Source organism: Saccostrea cucullata, unplaced genomic scaffold (assembly GCF_032062105.1).
Source record: "Saccostrea cucullata isolate Sc308-1 unplaced genomic scaffold, CSIRO_AGI_Scuc_v1 ctg7247, whole genome shotgun sequence".
Taxonomy (NCBI): domain Eukaryota; kingdom Metazoa; phylum Mollusca; class Bivalvia; order Ostreida; family Ostreidae; genus Saccostrea; species Saccostrea cuccullata.
Window position 1 is genome coordinate 1 of NW_026927326.1, and position 17,503 is coordinate 17,503.

At 36.2% G+C, this 17,503-nt stretch overlaps 1 pseudogene; it reads left to right on the forward strand.

Annotated features, from left to right (window-relative positions):
• Positions 1 to 2,988: 2,988 nt before the first annotated feature.
• Positions 2,989 to 9,121, forward strand: LOC134274089 (uncharacterized; annotated as a pseudogene).
• The last annotated feature ends 8,382 nt before the right edge of the window (positions 9,122 to 17,503 follow it).

Below are 17,503 nucleotides of genomic sequence, written 5' to 3' on the forward strand. Positions count from 1 at the left end.
ACTAAAACACAATATTTAAATAAACAACACCATAAAATAACGTCGTGTACGAGTGCAACATTGCATGGTATGCACTTGATTTCCCACAAACATGATTTGTTTTCTTTACGTTTTGTTTGATTTTACAGTTTTATCGAATTAAATGAATGGGTTTTTTTAAATAGAGGGCTTTTTCAAATGGAAAGATATATAAGATGCAACCCAGAATATCTACTTTATATATTTTATCACCGTATTATGTCTTCTTTGAATCAAAACCCACAGCGGGACGTGGAGACCGGTCCTGAATCGGATGAGACCATATAAACCAAGGTCCTGTGTCGCAGTAGGTGCTCGCACTAAAGAGATCCCTCCCTGCTCAATGGCCCCGAGTGTCAAGTGTAGGACAAAATTTGCAGCTCTCCACCAGCAAGTGGGGGTGTCTCCGTATGAGTGAAAAATTCTCGAGAAGGACGTTAAACAATATACAATCAATCAATTTTCTTTGAAAACCCCATGGGCCCTCCCCAACTATACGTGTGAAAACTCAAAAATATGTTAATGGTGCGACCATTAGGGCATTAAGCTCTGCGGATACCTATACAGATTTCGTTTAGGTTGGGCTTGTCAAACCACACGTGACATTCAATGCAGCTAAGACCCTGACAACACATGACGTTGTATATGCATATTGCTATTACCAAACTGAAGCCTGACAAGGCTGATTTAATAAGGAACCGTTTTATTGACTATTTTTCTGCAATAAATCCATTAAATCAACACAAGTTTATTATTTGTTTTACTTTAATCTGTTGTCATTTTCGTGAGAAAGTTGCTTTAGCTAGCTTTTGTGTATGAAGCGATGCACCGTGGGTCAAAACTTACAAAAAAAATTCCATTGCATGAATCTGTAGTATATTTCATTATGCACTAAGAGTTGCACTTAAACGTGCAGTGAAAGTGTCAGCCTTGAACTCACCTGAAAATAAGGAATGTAATTTTCACATGTTAAATTGTGTCTCTTTGATGTACAGTTATCCAACCAAGGAAATGCATCTTTTGCATTAAAGTATTCAAAAGATCACAATGATAAAAAATACCTTTGGTTTGATTTTGGTTGCTCTTTAGAAAGCCCATTACAGTGTGCGAAACTAACTTCAAAGTCCTATAGACTTTCGGTCCATGACATTTATTTTCTATAGACCGCAGCAACTTCCTATGGACCGAAATTTAGAATACTACATTCAATGCTAAAATATTGAAATTAAAATAAACGTATTTGATGTAAAATGTTGAAATAATTACACTTTCCAGTAGTTTTTGTACTGGATAAAAGATTACAACAAGAATCAAAAAACACGGTAAGACGACTGACTACAACAGCATTGATAAACGACTCAAACATTGAGAATGTCTGTCTGATAGACAAGAGTAATAATAATTCCCGGGCGTGCACCCTCAACATACCTTTAAACAGTCGAAGAAGGACATGTTTCTTCTGCACTGTTTTGGTGTGCCCGCGGCCTTTAAGTAATCACAACTTAACCTCCCCTCATGTTAAAAATAAAATATTCCGATTCGAATTATTTCTGCATACATCGTGGAACAAACTATTATAACTAAGGGGTGAACGGAATACATCAGTGTAATACAGACGTTTTATTTAAACTGGTCCTCCTTTTTGTGGTTTGTTTATTAGAGACAAGCAGGGAAACAGTTTCTTACTCAGAATTGCTATAGACAAGTCGGTCTATTAATATTTCGATCGGTATAGACCGACTAGATTTTCTATAGACATTGTCTACCGGTCCACTGTTAATTTCGCACACTGCATTATGAATAGTAAAGAAAATTGAAACTTGTTGTCTATTTCTCACAAAAACATTTAAATTTTATGAAAAACTGCATTTAATTTTAAATAATTTATTGTGCTATTCTGAATACCTTAGTAAAGCTAAATCAAGCAATATGGCTAAATCAAGAGATAGTTAATGCTGCATATGTTAATAAACTGCATATTTTGATTGCCATTTAATTTTTTAGCATCAATGATTACTGTAAACCAACTTTTATTCGCGTGTGAGAAATTTTCGCGAAGTTCGCGACATCCTCTTCATCGCGAATATTTCTCGCCGCGATCCAGTCCTTAAGGTCTCTTTGTATATCAACAACAGATAAAAAGGGCTTGATCGCGAAAATTAATCGTCGCGAACTAGTTTTACCTCGGTAAATCGCAAAATAAAGTCGTCGCGAATAAAAGTTGGTTTACAGTATAGGCAGATTTGTTCAATGTATGCAGAATTTTGAATATTGTCTGCATGTAACATGTGTAAATGATGTTATTATAAATATATTTTGATTTATTTCAGGTTTTCAAATCCATTGTTAACATGTTCAGGGGTTGGATTTCTTCAGTTTCTTCCAAAATATCCAGGGCATTAGGTACATCATTTACCAATAGATCAATAGTTTTTAAAAATGTATCAATTATAAAGTTAAGTTACAGAGCAGTTCTCACCATGAGGATTTTTTTAAAACCAAAAGTACAATTTAAAAATGATACTAGTGCATAAAATAATCAAAAAATTAATTTGTTGACCAATCACTGAGATTTTATGCCTCCGATCCAAAGATTGTTTTTGTCCTGTCTGTCTTCTTTTCTGCCTGTCTGTCTATTGTCAACGTTAACCTAGCCCATATATAACTATTGCCCTGTCAAGGGTAAGTGTATACCACTTTAGTCTACGTTCCACTCCAGAACTGTGTTACCATCAGGGGCAGTGTTTTACAAACTCATTTTACTTTAATGTGTTGGTAATATTGCAGCTTCATATTTAATTTTTTTTTGATGATTAATAGGTGGTGCACTGGATGCAGAGTTGGAGAGCGAAGAAGACGTCAACACGTCGTCTGAGATAGAACACATTGAGGAGGGGGAGCTAGCAGAGCACACTACCACTGCCCCAGAGAACTTGACCCCAGAGGAGGGGGGTGACAAGGTCACTGGGGATGTGTCCCGGGGGAGGAGGGTGAGGGTCGGGCGGTCACGACAGAAGAAGCCGTGGACAGTCAAACATACCACCTGTCGTACATAACACCTCAGGAACCTGTGTGGATATATATTCAGAGGAAGTAACAAGTGAGTGTACGGCCTGACTACACAGCTAGAAAGGCGCTTACACATCTTAATTAAAATAGATCTAACTGCTTTGAGTGTCACATTTGCCTGAGAATTTTTTTTAATCTGCTGTGACTACACACTGTACAAAAAAGAAAATAAATTATTTTAAATATTGGATTAAAAAAAATAACAAAGATCTGCTATAGTTGATTGATTGTGAATAATGAATAAATATTGCCCTGATGCTTTAATATCCAAGATTCACTAGACATTGTTGAAAGCCTTGATTTTTGCCCAGCTTAATATAGTATTGTCATTTTTAGCAGATCAGGCTGAGGATGAGGGTGCAGGCTCATTCATTGTGGTAAGGGAGGACGTGGAAGTTAAGAGACCAATGGGAATGGATAACTCGGCCTGGGAAAACATCTCAGTGGTCCAGGAATCCAGTCCTGAGAAAGTCGCTAACTCATCCGAGTCAAGTCCTGTCAGAGCGGAATCGTCTAGAGTCGAGTTCTGTCAGAATAAACTCTACATCAGAGTCTAGTCCTATTAGAGTGGAATCATCCGAGTCTAGTCCTATCATAGTAGAATCATCCGAGTCAAGTCCTATAAGAATAGGGTCATCCGAGTCCAGTCCAATCATAGTTGATTCATCCGAGTCAAGTCCAGTTAAAGAAGAGAAAACTGAGTCAAGTCCAGAAAAAACTTTTGATTCGTCTGGAAGTATTGAAGTCATCCATATAGAGGACTCGAATGTGGTTTCAGAGGAAAAGAATGAACAGCCCAGACAATCCATGTCTGAGAGTATTGTGATCATTGATGAGGAGGTCAAACGTAAATCAGAGCCTCATTGTGGAAGTGACCTGGCAGTCACAGCAGCCATGATGGAGTCTGTGTGCCGAGATCTGGATGGGACCAATATAAGCAAATTAAGCAAAGCTGAAAAGACAGATAGTGGAGCCGAGGGTACAGTAGGTTCAGATGAACTGACAAGTAAACAAGGTTCAGAGGAGAATGTGATTCCAGAGGGAGTGAGGAACAGAAAGATCTCAGAGGTCCAGGAAATCAGCATGCTTCTGTCAGGAGGACACGTCTATCAACGTAGAGGAGCTGTCTCAGAAGTCCTCACAGAGTAAAGGGGATGATCAGGGCAGTGAAGAGAAGGAGGAAAATATCAGCAACCAACAGGACAAAGAGGGCAAAGGCGTGGAGGAGCTATCTCAGAGGTCCTCTCAGGGTAAAGGGGCTGAAAGAGAAGAGGAGCAAAATATCAGCAAGCAACAGGATGAAGAAAAGGCCTCTGAGAAGCAAGAGGAGGGGAATAAACCAGGTTAGTTGACTGTGGATGCTTATATCTAAGCTCTGTGTTAAAAAAATCTGTTTATGTTTAGAGCTATGAAAACTTATTCGAAAAAAAATGATGAAGAAGGTTTTGTGTTAAACGTACTTCATGAAAACCTTTATATCCCAGATCATGAGACCAAAAAGACGCAGAAAGGAGAGAAGACCAAGTCTACAGAGGTAGAACCGGAGGACTATCTGGAATTTGTTCTACAGAAGACGGCACAAGGGGAGGTAGTCCCTGCCAAACACCTCATCTATAAACTGGGCCTGCTGAATGTGGACCAGAAAATCATTGAGTCGGCCATACTAGACCAGTACAAAATCGCTGTCAAACGCAAGGTGAGCTTGTTTGTGTAGACAGAATGATAGTAAAGCTGGTCCATTGTCATTTTGTTCAGAATTTGGTTTTCAAAGGGTGAAAACTTTCAATGTTACATTCAACTACATTAATATTTATATAACATGTATAATGTGGTACCTAAACACAATTATGATAGTCTGTATCACTCAATTAAAAACATGATATACCAGCGTATTCACAAAAATTGTAATACTACTCTTTTTGCAGCAAAGTGATATAATTTTGTAAAATATGATGTAAAAGAATTTTTTTAAGATGCATAATTGAATTGTCTATCAGCAAAAACTGATTAATTTGCCCTGCAAAAGAGTATTTCCACAGTTATCATGAAAAGGCTAATGCTTACAAATAGTTAAGTATCTTGCCAATAACTGTGACAGTAAAATAAATAGTGTAAAATGCTTGGCTCTTTCAGTTTGTGGTTTGGATTGAACACTGTCGGTACCACGCTGAGCTTCTCTTCTCTCCTTCCCTGGATAGCTGAGTAAGTCAACACTTGACAAGATAGGTTCCAGTGTTAATTTGAGTTTAGAGTTTATCACATAAAGGCCTAAGTTACAGCTTACTCTTTGGCTCTCCTCAGGGCCCTTCTGGATCACATGACCAACTTGTATTTACATCCCAATAAAAGTAAATGATGCCTTATTTCTTAATTGATGAGACATCTAGCATGCAGCTTTAGATGCTGGATCTGACATTATGAGGATGATTGAAGTGATATAGTTCTCAGATTCAGAAGTAAATATAAGTACTACCCAGATCATAGTTACGTAGGTGCAGAGGATGACAAATCCCATTGCCCGACGCCCGGGGCTAGTGAATTTTTATCAACCACTTGCCCGCGGGCAAGTGACTTATCAAAAATAGAATTTATTTGTAGGCCATAAAGTTAAAGCTGGGCATCGGGGCTTGCTCAGCATTTGTCTTCCTCTTTGAAATATCTATAAATATAGAATTAGTTTATGGTAGGGCAAGCAAAAATTCAGGTAGGGCAAGTCAATTATGACCATGTACTTGCCCTTGGACTAGTGCCTTAAAAATCTATTTGTCAGCCCCTGCTAGGTGTTACTTCTAAGCTTGCACACTACCTTCTAAGGCTTTGCCTTACAGAGTTCATCATATCAGCTTAGTAATCAGTGATTATGTTGAAGACATCATGAGAATAGCTTTTGTGTTCTCAGGCATCATTACAATATATAAATACGGATATTGCGAATTCATGGATATAGCGAAGTCATCTTGAATCCCCAGCTTTATAAATTTAATAAATTTCTTACATTGTTATAACGATGATAACAAATAACGGATATAGCGAAGTAATTTCATAGGTCCCAGTGACCTCATCATAACCGAGTTTTTCTGTAGCATAAAAAAAAATTCTTAAAGATTATTTACAATAATTTCCTTTTTTAAATAGTTTTTTTTTTTTAGTAAAAAATTGCTTTGTTTTTCCCTTTTCAGTCACTTGCCAAAACTTGGTAGTAATAGTGCAAAGGAAAAGAAAAGATGGCAGGCTAGAAACCAAAGGTACCTGTTCTAGTAATGAAGTCCCTGTGAATATTGTTATGAGGAAATAAAAAGAAATTCTTTTAATGCAAATCTGCCCTTATAATAAGGATATAGGAAGTTTTTAAAGTTCAGGAGCTTTAAATTGTTGTTGACAACGATGAGAGGACTTAAGCCCCACCTCTTTGTCATATGAAATCTTGTTATTGGCTATTTGCAACTAGTTGACATTTGGCCAAATTTCTATCCCATGTATATTTCAACAGTAAAGGAAAGCTATGTAAATTTCAGAAGCTAATTATGTAACGTGGAGAATGCCATGCCTAAGTGCAAGTCCAAAGTTAACTGAGAATTGTACTAAGTGTAAAGAAAACCATACTACTTAAATTATTCATTATGACATGGGTTATTTCCTAGTTTGATGTGTTAGTAGAATCAGATCTCTTTGTGAGTCGGAATATTATTCTACATAGATTTACATATACTTCATAAATATATCAAATGCATCAGAGGTCTTCAATTTTTTGCAGGAGGGCCAAGAGATGGGAAAGAGAGGCCAGTGGTATGTGTCGGGACGTGAGACTAGAGAAAGACCCAAACATTGACATAGTGAGGGAGAACGCTGCAGGTGACCTGGAAAAAGTTACTGACAAATCTGGTGAAGACCATAAGACTGACATTCTGAGTGAGGCGGATATTCATGGTGAAGAGCAAAGTGAGGAAGCTAAAGCAGAAAAAGCAGTCTCAGTTGAGGATAAAATTAAAGAAAGGAGCAATGTAAGGCCAGTTGACAAATCTAGTGCTAATCAGAAAACAAAGACAAAATTGAAGAAATGGTTCAAAATGTTATTGAGGAATCTAGTGCTAAACTTGTATGTCCTGCTAGGATTGCTGAAGATGACATACAGAAGATTGACACACCTAGTGCTGACAAATTTTTTGGAGAAAATCGTGACCAGAGAGAAGTCTGTGAAACCTCTAAAGAACTAAAACAAAATGTACTAAGTACTGAAACGCCTGTAATATCTGCAAGTCTTAACGAGGCAGGAAGTGAAACTGGGTACAAACCTGGAGCCGCTGTTAAACAAGTTGATGTGGTGCATAGGAAGAAGGTATCGCCATGTAAGAAGGGTAAATCTGTGAAAGCCAGGGATATTGACCTTTCTGCTTGTAGAAGAGAGGGCAAGGAGGCGACTGAGGAAAGAGAATCTCATTCTGGAAGAGAAAGGAGAAAATCTGACTTGTACGATAAAAGGAAGGATAGAGTAGATGATAGTGTGTCAAGGGAATCGAAGAAACCAAAGACTGAGCAGGAATCAATGGTTCTTGAATTGTCAATGAAACAGAGCAAAGGTGAAGATGAGAACAGATTAAGAACAGGCAAACATGACATTGAATCAGAAAATAAAGTAACAATTCCCAGTGATTCAGACTTGTTCAAGGAGGTGGAAGAATATGCTAATGAAATTATTCAGTCCAGTATTGATGTGTTGAGCCTTGAAGAAAACAAACCAACAGACACTAATTCAAATAATGGACAGCATCAGTCACGCTCAACTGAGAGAGTAGACGAAATGATACCAAACTTGGCAGAACTGTCGATGGAGTCTAAAAGTGCTCAGCAAGAAAACGTATTGACAGCTGATGAATCTTCTAGGCTACCAGTATTTAGTGAATTGAATGAAGCAGGAGAATCAGAAAATCAAGATTTCATATATCCTAGCATACAGCAGGTGATGTTTGAGGACAGGTCAGAGCACATGACTTCTAGTATATCCAGTTTTACAGAGACAGAAATTGACAGTAGTCCATTCCTGAGAAAGGAATCCGAACAAGAAATGCTGACAACTGCCCATAGATCACCACTCGCTGAGTTTTCAGATTCTGCAGCTAATGAGAAGGTGTTGGACGACATCAAAGAGCTGTGAGGAAAGCAAACCTGAGTATAGCCACCTAGAGACAGATCCAGGTACTTTATTAGTCAGCCCAGATTATGTAGTGTCACCCAAGTTTGAAGTTCCACCAAACACGCCTGCTTCTGGTAGTGCAGAAAATTGTCAGCCTGCTAAGTTGAAAAATCTCAATTTCATGCAGAACAAAGCCAAACTAGAAAAAGAAGTGGCTGATTTGTTGTCTGGATTGACATTGAAATTCAGGCATCCAGTTGGGTCAAACCTGAAAGAATTTCAACCCAATGATTCAGATACTCATACAAAGAAAGATGATGATAATTATAGTCTTTGAAAAGTAAAAAAAACGAAGTTAGTGATGATGATAAAGATCAATCCATTCAAACTGCAGATAGTGCCATAATATCAGCCAACAGCTTTGACACATCTGTAGAGGAACTGGAGAAGATAGATATTTGTGTGAAGCATGACCTCAGTACAGCAGAGGAAGGGAGGTGCAGTCCAGAGGAGTACCTGTCTCTGTTACAACAGGTGCTCCCTAATGTAACATCCATCACCAAGCTGAAATCGGAGCAGGACCATGGTGATGTTCAGTGTGATGTGCTCATCCAGCAACAATGCAAGATAAGAGTTCATGTTTTAGAGAGATTCTTTTTGTTAACTGAAGAAAGAAGTGCTAGATGATGTGTATCACAGAAATTGTCAATGTTTGTGATTTGTCTGTGGCAGAGGGTTGAAGTTCCTGCAAGTTACCTAATGATACAGAAAAAGAAAATTTCTATCGAGAAGGTCACTGAGGTGCTGGAAGAGGAACTTGATGCTCATCAGAGATGTGTCTCACTTCTAGGGATGATCTTGCTTTGGAAGACAGAGCCATGGATGGACAGAACACCCCCATAACTACTGTCTAAGTCAAAGCGATGGAGCAAGACTTTTTAAAAGTATGAGACGAGTCAAGAGACCTGAGGATTCTGTTGATGGCGTCTACCAGCCTGATGTTACAAAGAAACGCTACAATTCTGCTAAATCCTCCACCTCAGGAGCAGTGAGAGTGAGGGACAATTATGAAACTGAAAATGTCCAGAAAACTTTCCAAGTCAGATGGAAAAAATTGAAACAGACCTCAAAACCTCCCTGGAATAGTAACACTAAAGTGGATCATGGGAAGACTGGAAACATTACACCCTCAAGAATACCTAAAGCTTGTAAAACTAAATCAGGGAGTCTATCAAATACAAAGCAGATGGTGGAGAAGTCGAAATCAGTGAAGGGGAAAAGTGAAGATTTACCTTTAGAAGCAAAAGCAGAAGTTCTGAACAAACACTATGGTGGAGATGTTGGCAGCACTGATGATGCATATCAGAAAATTGACAAAGATAAGCATGGCCATGTTGCAGATGACAAGAATGCATTAAAAGACAGCCTGAAGAAACAGTCTGCAATGGAGCAGTATATGATATAATAAAGAAGGAATGCCGATCAAGCTCAGAAGGTTCTGTCTGAAATAGAGAAAGGAAGATGTGAGATGGATCAGGTGGAGAGATCCCTGGAAGCCAAAGTGGATTCCTGTTGTCAATCTGTCCAAGCAAGTGGAAATGTGGAGGAGGAAGAAAACCAGATACCTACAGCATCTGCATCCACTAAAGAGAAATCTGTACCCAAGTGGGAAGAGCAAGAACTCCAAAAAGAGCAAAGGTGACAAAGTAATAGGTGGTGAAAGTGCAAAGAATTTGTACCTGGACTTCATATTTTTTTGTTGTTGAATCAGTTCTCATTTGGTCAGTATTATTCAAACTTTGAAATTTTTTATTCATACAGAGTTTTGTAAAAGAATCTTCACGATAATAAATATATTTTGAGCTTATATTTTTTACATTTAAAACGTAATAAAGCAAATCCAACAGTTACATGAATCCAAGGAATTCATGATTGTGAAAAAGTATTTTTACTAAGTCTATAATTATGCGTATTTATGAAGGATATGGACTAACGAACCGCATTCAATATCAAAGTCTTTAAAACTATATGAAATAGCAGAGCAAACATGGACCTCAAAACATCAGAGGTGGGATCAGGTACCATGGAGGAGTGAGCATCCCCTGCCGACAGGTCACACCCGCTGTGTGCTCCTTGTCCTTATCGCGGGAAACGGGAAAATCCATCGTCAATTCAGTGTATAAATAATTGTTTAACCTATGAAACCGTCAGTCAGCGTTTGGCTCAATGATAAATTGTATTTGCTGACAAGATCATTGTATCAGCCATAGAACTTATGAAATGATAACTTTAAACAAGACTGATGATATTTTTGTTTCAGGAACTTGTTTGTCAATAATTCACCTTGTTTTAGAAATCGCTCGTACGTTAAGAATGTTCTTGCGTTTCGAATCAATAATGAGAGATGTAAATTAGATTATGCAGCCAGGTATAAATGAAGGTATATTGCTGCATCCTAGGAAGCAACTGAGGATAGAACAGTTCGACGATAAAAAAGTTAAAGTCATTACGTTTATCATAGAGTTTAGTTGTTAGATTATATATATATCACGTACAGTATGACATATACTGTATTTCATGATTAGCGTACATACCATAAGCCTTCCTTTGGTTAGTCCGAAATATTTTGCGTTTTCCAGGCTTTTTTACGATTTTGATATTTTACGTGACAGGAAAACGGCAGAACCGGCGCCTTTACGAAAACTGGGAATTTGCCGCCTCCAATTGGAGGTGGCATTCTCGAGTTGAGGACAGCGAGTTTTCCTTAATAATCAATAAAATTTACCAAGATTTTGTCATTGAAATATTGCTACTTTAATATGTTTACTCACGAAAAATTGAGGTACCTTATTTAGGCATTTGGCAAGATAACAGGGGTAGTTTTTCTTTTATAATCCTCTTGGAAGAAAAATAACTTTCCAATTGGATATTTTAAAGATGTTTTACAAACTGGTTTAGAAATCGGAATATAATTTAACTTTTGAATATTTTTCATGAATTACGAAGATATGCAAAACAGATCTTGAGAAATGTCTCATCTGACCTTAATTTTAGATACCCGGTACTTGCGAACTGAATTAAATTTCAAAGGCACATGCTATAGTACAATACTTCTTACCGTATAGTTTTTATTGTTCATTTATAAAATATTTTATCCGTTCAATAGATTTTTATCACACTGTCAAGTGTTCATAATTTCGTGCATTTTAAGGTCAGAGGAAACGTTTCTCAATATCTTCGTAATGTATGAAAAATATTTAAAATTTAATAACATTCTGATTTCTAAACCAGACTTGTACACGTTTTTAAAAAATCCCAGACACTTAAACATTTGAAACTGGAAAATTGCTTCTTCCTCAAAGGATTATCTGCCAAAATCTTGACCCTGATCCTATTGCAGAATACCTCAATTTTTTGTGAGTAAACATGTTTTAGGTATCAACACTTCAATGACAAAATCTTAGAAAAATGTTTCTATTTATTAAGGAACATCTAGTCTGTCCTTAAAATCTTGGAAGTACTGTAACGAAATTTGGAGAGAAATTTTGTGGTTATCGATATTGGCGAGTACTAAAAGCATTGTTCTTCTGATAAATTCTGATTTCGGCATTTAGTTCGGTTCGCAGAATTATAAAAAAAAATAATAATAAACTTCGGTTGGGGATGACAGTTTTCGTAATGGCGCCGGTTCTGACGTTTTCCTGGCATGTCAAATATCAAAATCGTAAAAAAAAAAAAAAAGCCAGGGAAGCGTCAGATTTTTCGGACTAGCCTTTAGATTTATTAAATCCGATTTTTAAAAAAAAACCTGGTGTATACAAAAGAATTTTTAACACCTCAGTTTAATAATCAAAATTCTAAATCCCAGTCATATGAACATATACATACCAGAGTAGTAATCTAAAGAACTGATGTTGAATTTTCAACCTTTAATGACGATTTCTTTCATGATTAACATGAAGTTGATATTGGTAGAAAAACTAATGAAATTTATGGAACAACCTTATGCAACTTGTAGCAAAAAAGTATTTGAGTAAGAAGCATGGATTAACCACCCTTTGTCAGTTAAATTGATACATCTTAAGTAATTGAACCTAAAATAAGGTCATTATGAGCCACATTTAGATTTTCAGATGTTTGTCTTAATTATAATATTCACGTTCCTGAAAGGTTGAAAATTTTCAAATTTTGACAATTGATGTAAGCTTGACAAACTTTTTTTCAGTTGACTCACTACGATCCTTGATGGTTCAAATCATTACTGAGAGACCATTAGTGAGGATGGATCCACAGTGGACAAAGTTTTTACATTTTTTAGTAATTATGATCCGCGGCGGCAACGACAGGGGATGAAAATTATTTATGGTATATTAGTATTACATTCTGAAAATTGAAATTGTCCATGGTATATCAAATGTCTTGGACATAAGATTGAAGCAGTCTTTAAAATGTCATTTAGTGAACATTAAATTTGGAGAAAAAAATGCACCTGCTCTTGGCACTCTTTTCGCTGGACTTATGGTGCTGCATGACACTAATAATGTATATTTACAGATTTTTTGTGTGTTTCTTATGATTTTCAAAATGTGTTTTGAAAGAAAATATATATCTATTTCCACCTACATATGTATTCGGTTGAATTTAAAATTGCCGGAGAGGTGCCTCATCTCATAAACCTGGAAATGAAAGGATAATTTATATTGTGAAATGGAATTAAAAATATGTCAGAAATGCTATGCAGATTCTGTGAAATAAAATGCAGCGATAAAGATAGAGATAATTCTTACAAATATTCTTCTAAAAAACAAAGTCTTAATTTGGAGGAGGGCATGGCCACACTAAGAAAATATCAAAACGCATATGAAAATATCTTGAATCTTAAATCATGATTAGTCAAATATGATAGCATATATATTCAGCGTAGATTCAAACTCTCAATCACGCACCCCCTTCCATCCACAGGGGGGAATAAATAATTGAATTTTTAAATATTGGTTAGATTTGTGCCTTTTCTTAGCCAATGTGCACAGGTGAGCGACCTCGTCCATGTCTTTTTTAAATGGTGAGATATCTGAATTAAGACGTACATAAATATTAAATACCCTGCTTAAATGGTACTCGTTTTATTTTCAACTTTTTAAGTCACTTGCACGGAAACTGGGAAAGTCATTCTGAGTCTGACCCAGAAATCAAGCATTATTTCGGTCAATATTTCTAAGTTATTTGCAGGAATTGAGAGGGAGGCGGTATATCAAACATGATGAATAGGGGGGGGGGATGTTGACTCAAAATCCAAGAAATGTGAGGTCGACACAGGGTTCAAATTACAGATCAATGTATACAAATAACTTTGACCAGCAAGAATTTGCCCTTAAAAATTTTTTTTTGCTAAATTTAATGCTCAAATCTACCCCTGACTGAAACATGTGAAAGAACGAGGGCGCTTTTGATTGGCATTCGGCAGGAACCTGGGCGTAATTGAAAAGTGAAAATTTTATTGACATGTCACATGAAATTTTAACATTTTTTTAATTTATCGGGTTCCTGTGCAACAGGAACAGAAAATATTTTCCCGAAATTGAGCTTTGATTAGCTAAAAATAACTTGAAAATTGGCCATATCAGACATTCGGTACAAAGTTGTACATTTTGAAACACATTTTTCTAAAAATTTTCTATGACTGGGTCTCTCTCCATGATTTTGAAACGTTATTTGTGTGTATTTTAATTCAAAGAAACGATTACACTTTTTTAAAAAATGGAGAGAAGACCCAGAGACCACGAAAAATGAATTTTTCCCCAAAAATTCCAAATGTGTCAATGTGGTGCGTCTTTGTCCTTTTAAAGACCTTGGTACATGTGTAGCGGTGATAGCTCAGAAAGTTAGGCTACCTGTTCAGTGCACTCGAAGCGAAAAGTTTTTGGTTCGAGCCTGGCATGGGACGTTACTGTAATTTTTTTTCATTCAGGCAAGCAACCGTTTATTTCGTCAGTTTCGTTTTATGTACTGATGTATTAAAATTTTGAATTAGATAAATTTTGGTTCAGTTTGGTTCTCAAGCGAAATCAATTATAATCTTCTATTTTATAATGTACATGTACACGTATCATGCATCTATGTATTAAATATTTTAGGTTTTATTTTTTGTGAAATATTACTATGTTATAGTACCCCCTAGAAAAAATGGACATAAATGTTACAATTTCACAATGTCTTTCAAACTAAACTAGATGCTGTCATGAGACAGTAATACCCGCACTATGGTGTTCATATTGGACTTTCCAAGGAAAAAGTCAAAATAATTCTATAATTATCTCCGTACATGTATTCGTCAAATTGAGCATAAAATTTTCAGGTGACCATATGATCTATGAGCCTCATAGATGTATTTTGTATACTTAATTCATTACCAGTCTGAAATAACAGAATTTAATTAATAAAGTAAATTACTTAATTAGATTCTGATAAATATTTTGCCCATAATTTGGAACTTTTTAAGTTTACTTTCTCAACCACATAAAATATTATTTTAGGGGAAAAAAACATTGAAAATACAGTCCAATGATTTGTAAATGCCTATCCCCCCCCCCCCCCCTCACCATCACACACACACACACTCTCTCTCTCTCACACACATTTTTTTTAAAATAGTCCTAGATGGCAAAGTTATTTTAAAACATCGTTTATTATGATAGTTTGAAATTTGTTCTTGTACTAAACAGTTTTACGTGTGAACATCTTATTGAAAATTTCTACATTCACATTGGGTTTGCGTCACCCATTATCATATTTTTAGATGTCCACTCGGCACACCTCGGCCGATTCATACTTCATCTAATGAAGGCGACGGAATATGAGATTATTTAGCACATGTATGCTGACGATGCAGTGTGTTCAGTTAAAATCATTTGTGTTTTAATTGGATTATATGGATTATATTTCATGAATTCGTTGTCACGACCTATGACATTCGGTAAGTACAAGATTTAGTATAGATTGCAGAAAAATAAATAAATACAAATGGTTAGGTTGAAGTTCAAAAAGGGTCAAAGATCATCGCATGCCACAGTCGACAAATTTCACATTGTCAAGTTATCTCCCGTTGCGGACATTCAGTATTACAGGCGTAGATCCAGAATTTTTTTTTCGGAATGGGGGGGGGGGGGGATGTCACACCTCAGTCAAAAAAAAAATCCAGCCCATGATTGCCCGAGAAGCAAATAAAAAATAATAATAAATACAATGATGGTGGGGTCCCTGTTTTCTAAGGGGGAGGATGTCCAAAGTCATTTTTATTCTCTTCAGTAAATAGTCTTATTTAAATAACTGCAAATTCAAGGGGGGGGGAGGGGGTGTCTGATCTCCCTAGCCACTGACTCCTTGTAACCTGAAATGACAATTGATCTTATGACTTCATAATAGTAGAAACTTTTTCCATTTGACTATATATACATATTTTGTTTCCTAAGTTTATGTCTGTTTGTCTGTTCACAGAAACTTTAACCTTGCCCATATTTTAGTTTTAAGTGGATTGGACTATACACATGGCTTCCAGCCTTCCACATTTCATAGGTAAATTTCTTTTGGCAAAACCATTTAATGGGTACCACCAATTTTGACCTCTTGATCTCTTGACCTTGGAGTTTGACCCACTTTTACAAGAAAAATACCTTAAACTTGGCCTAATTTAAGTTTTGAATAGTTGGTGCTAGGACTTTCATGCTTAACATGTGTAATCATTGTGAACTTTCAACAGGTATAAATATCCTTGACCCTAGAGTTGAACCCAATTTAACTTTAACCTTGGCAATGACTTTTGAACAGGTGAGGAAGTACTAGGAATTTCTCTCTTATTTCACATGTGTATTCCTTGTGACAAGACTTTCCCTTTGATACCAACAATTTTGACCCTTTGACCTTGAACTTGGAGTTTGACTTACATTTGAGAAACTTCAACCTTTGCCAAAAGCTGTCATAACAGTTGCTGTCATAACAAACAAACAAATTACTAAAAAAACACAGTATACATGTACATATTTTATATTCAACAGATATACTTCTGGTCATATCTCAAGTTCTCCCTTGAATCAGACATGGTGATATAAATATTTTAAAAATAATTTATTATAAGATTTGAAAAGGTTGTGCATATTAAAATATACTAAGCTCTGCGGATGAATTAGATATAACAGTTTAGCTTTATTTTGCTACCCAAAGCACCTTGATTAACAATTTACAAGCATACTATTTTCTGAAATGTACTGTTTTCTATCGTCCATCTGTTTGTCTGCAAACTTTTCACATTCTTAACTTCTTAAGAACCACTGAGCCAATTTCAACCAATTTACATGTAAATATGCAGGGGACTTTATCCAACATAAATCTTCATCTCAAGAACAGCAAGGACATTTATTGTCCCCCATTTTTGCTAAAGGTAGGAGACATTAAATCTCATTTGTTTGTCAGTCTGTCCATCTGTCACAATAAATTTAACCTTGGTCATCATGGTCATATATTTTGAATGAGAAGAGACAGGACTTTTATATTAAACATGTGTATTAGTATTTAATGGGACAATACCATTAATACACTATGATTTTTATTACCCATGACCTTGAAGTTTGACCTACTGTCATAAACAAATTAATTGTTTTAAATTGATCATTTTGAAAGATAAATGAAAGGGCATTCATATTGTACATGCATGTATATTACCTTTCCAAATGTATCATGACTTTTTGACTCTGTGACCTTGACCTTGAAGTTTAACTTACTTTTCAATAATGTTGTATTTCCTTTTGATTGAGAAGAGATACGACTTTCACATTTCAAGTGTACATTACCCATAATAAGATGTTCTTAACATGCTATGATTTTTTACGCCTTGACCTTGATGTTTTACCAAAATTTCAAAAGAGTGAACTCTCCCAAAAGAGGATTAGGCCACAGTGACTGTGTAAAATGAAATAGGAGTATGGGGAAGACAGGGATTTTGCATAAAAAACGTCATTTTTCCACCCCTATTTGATACCCCAGGGCAAAATCAAAATTCCAAAACCTTACTACACATTTACATGACCCCATCATCCATCTCCCAAAAGATGATTTGGCTGCTGAATAAAATGTAAGAGGAGTTCAGGGAAGAAGGGGCTTTTTGCATAAAAAACGTCATTTTTCGACCCCAATTGACCCCCTGGGGCAAAATCAAAATTTAGAAACCTTACTACACATCTACATGACCCCACTAACCAACTCCCAAAAGATGATTAGGCTGCTGAATAAAAT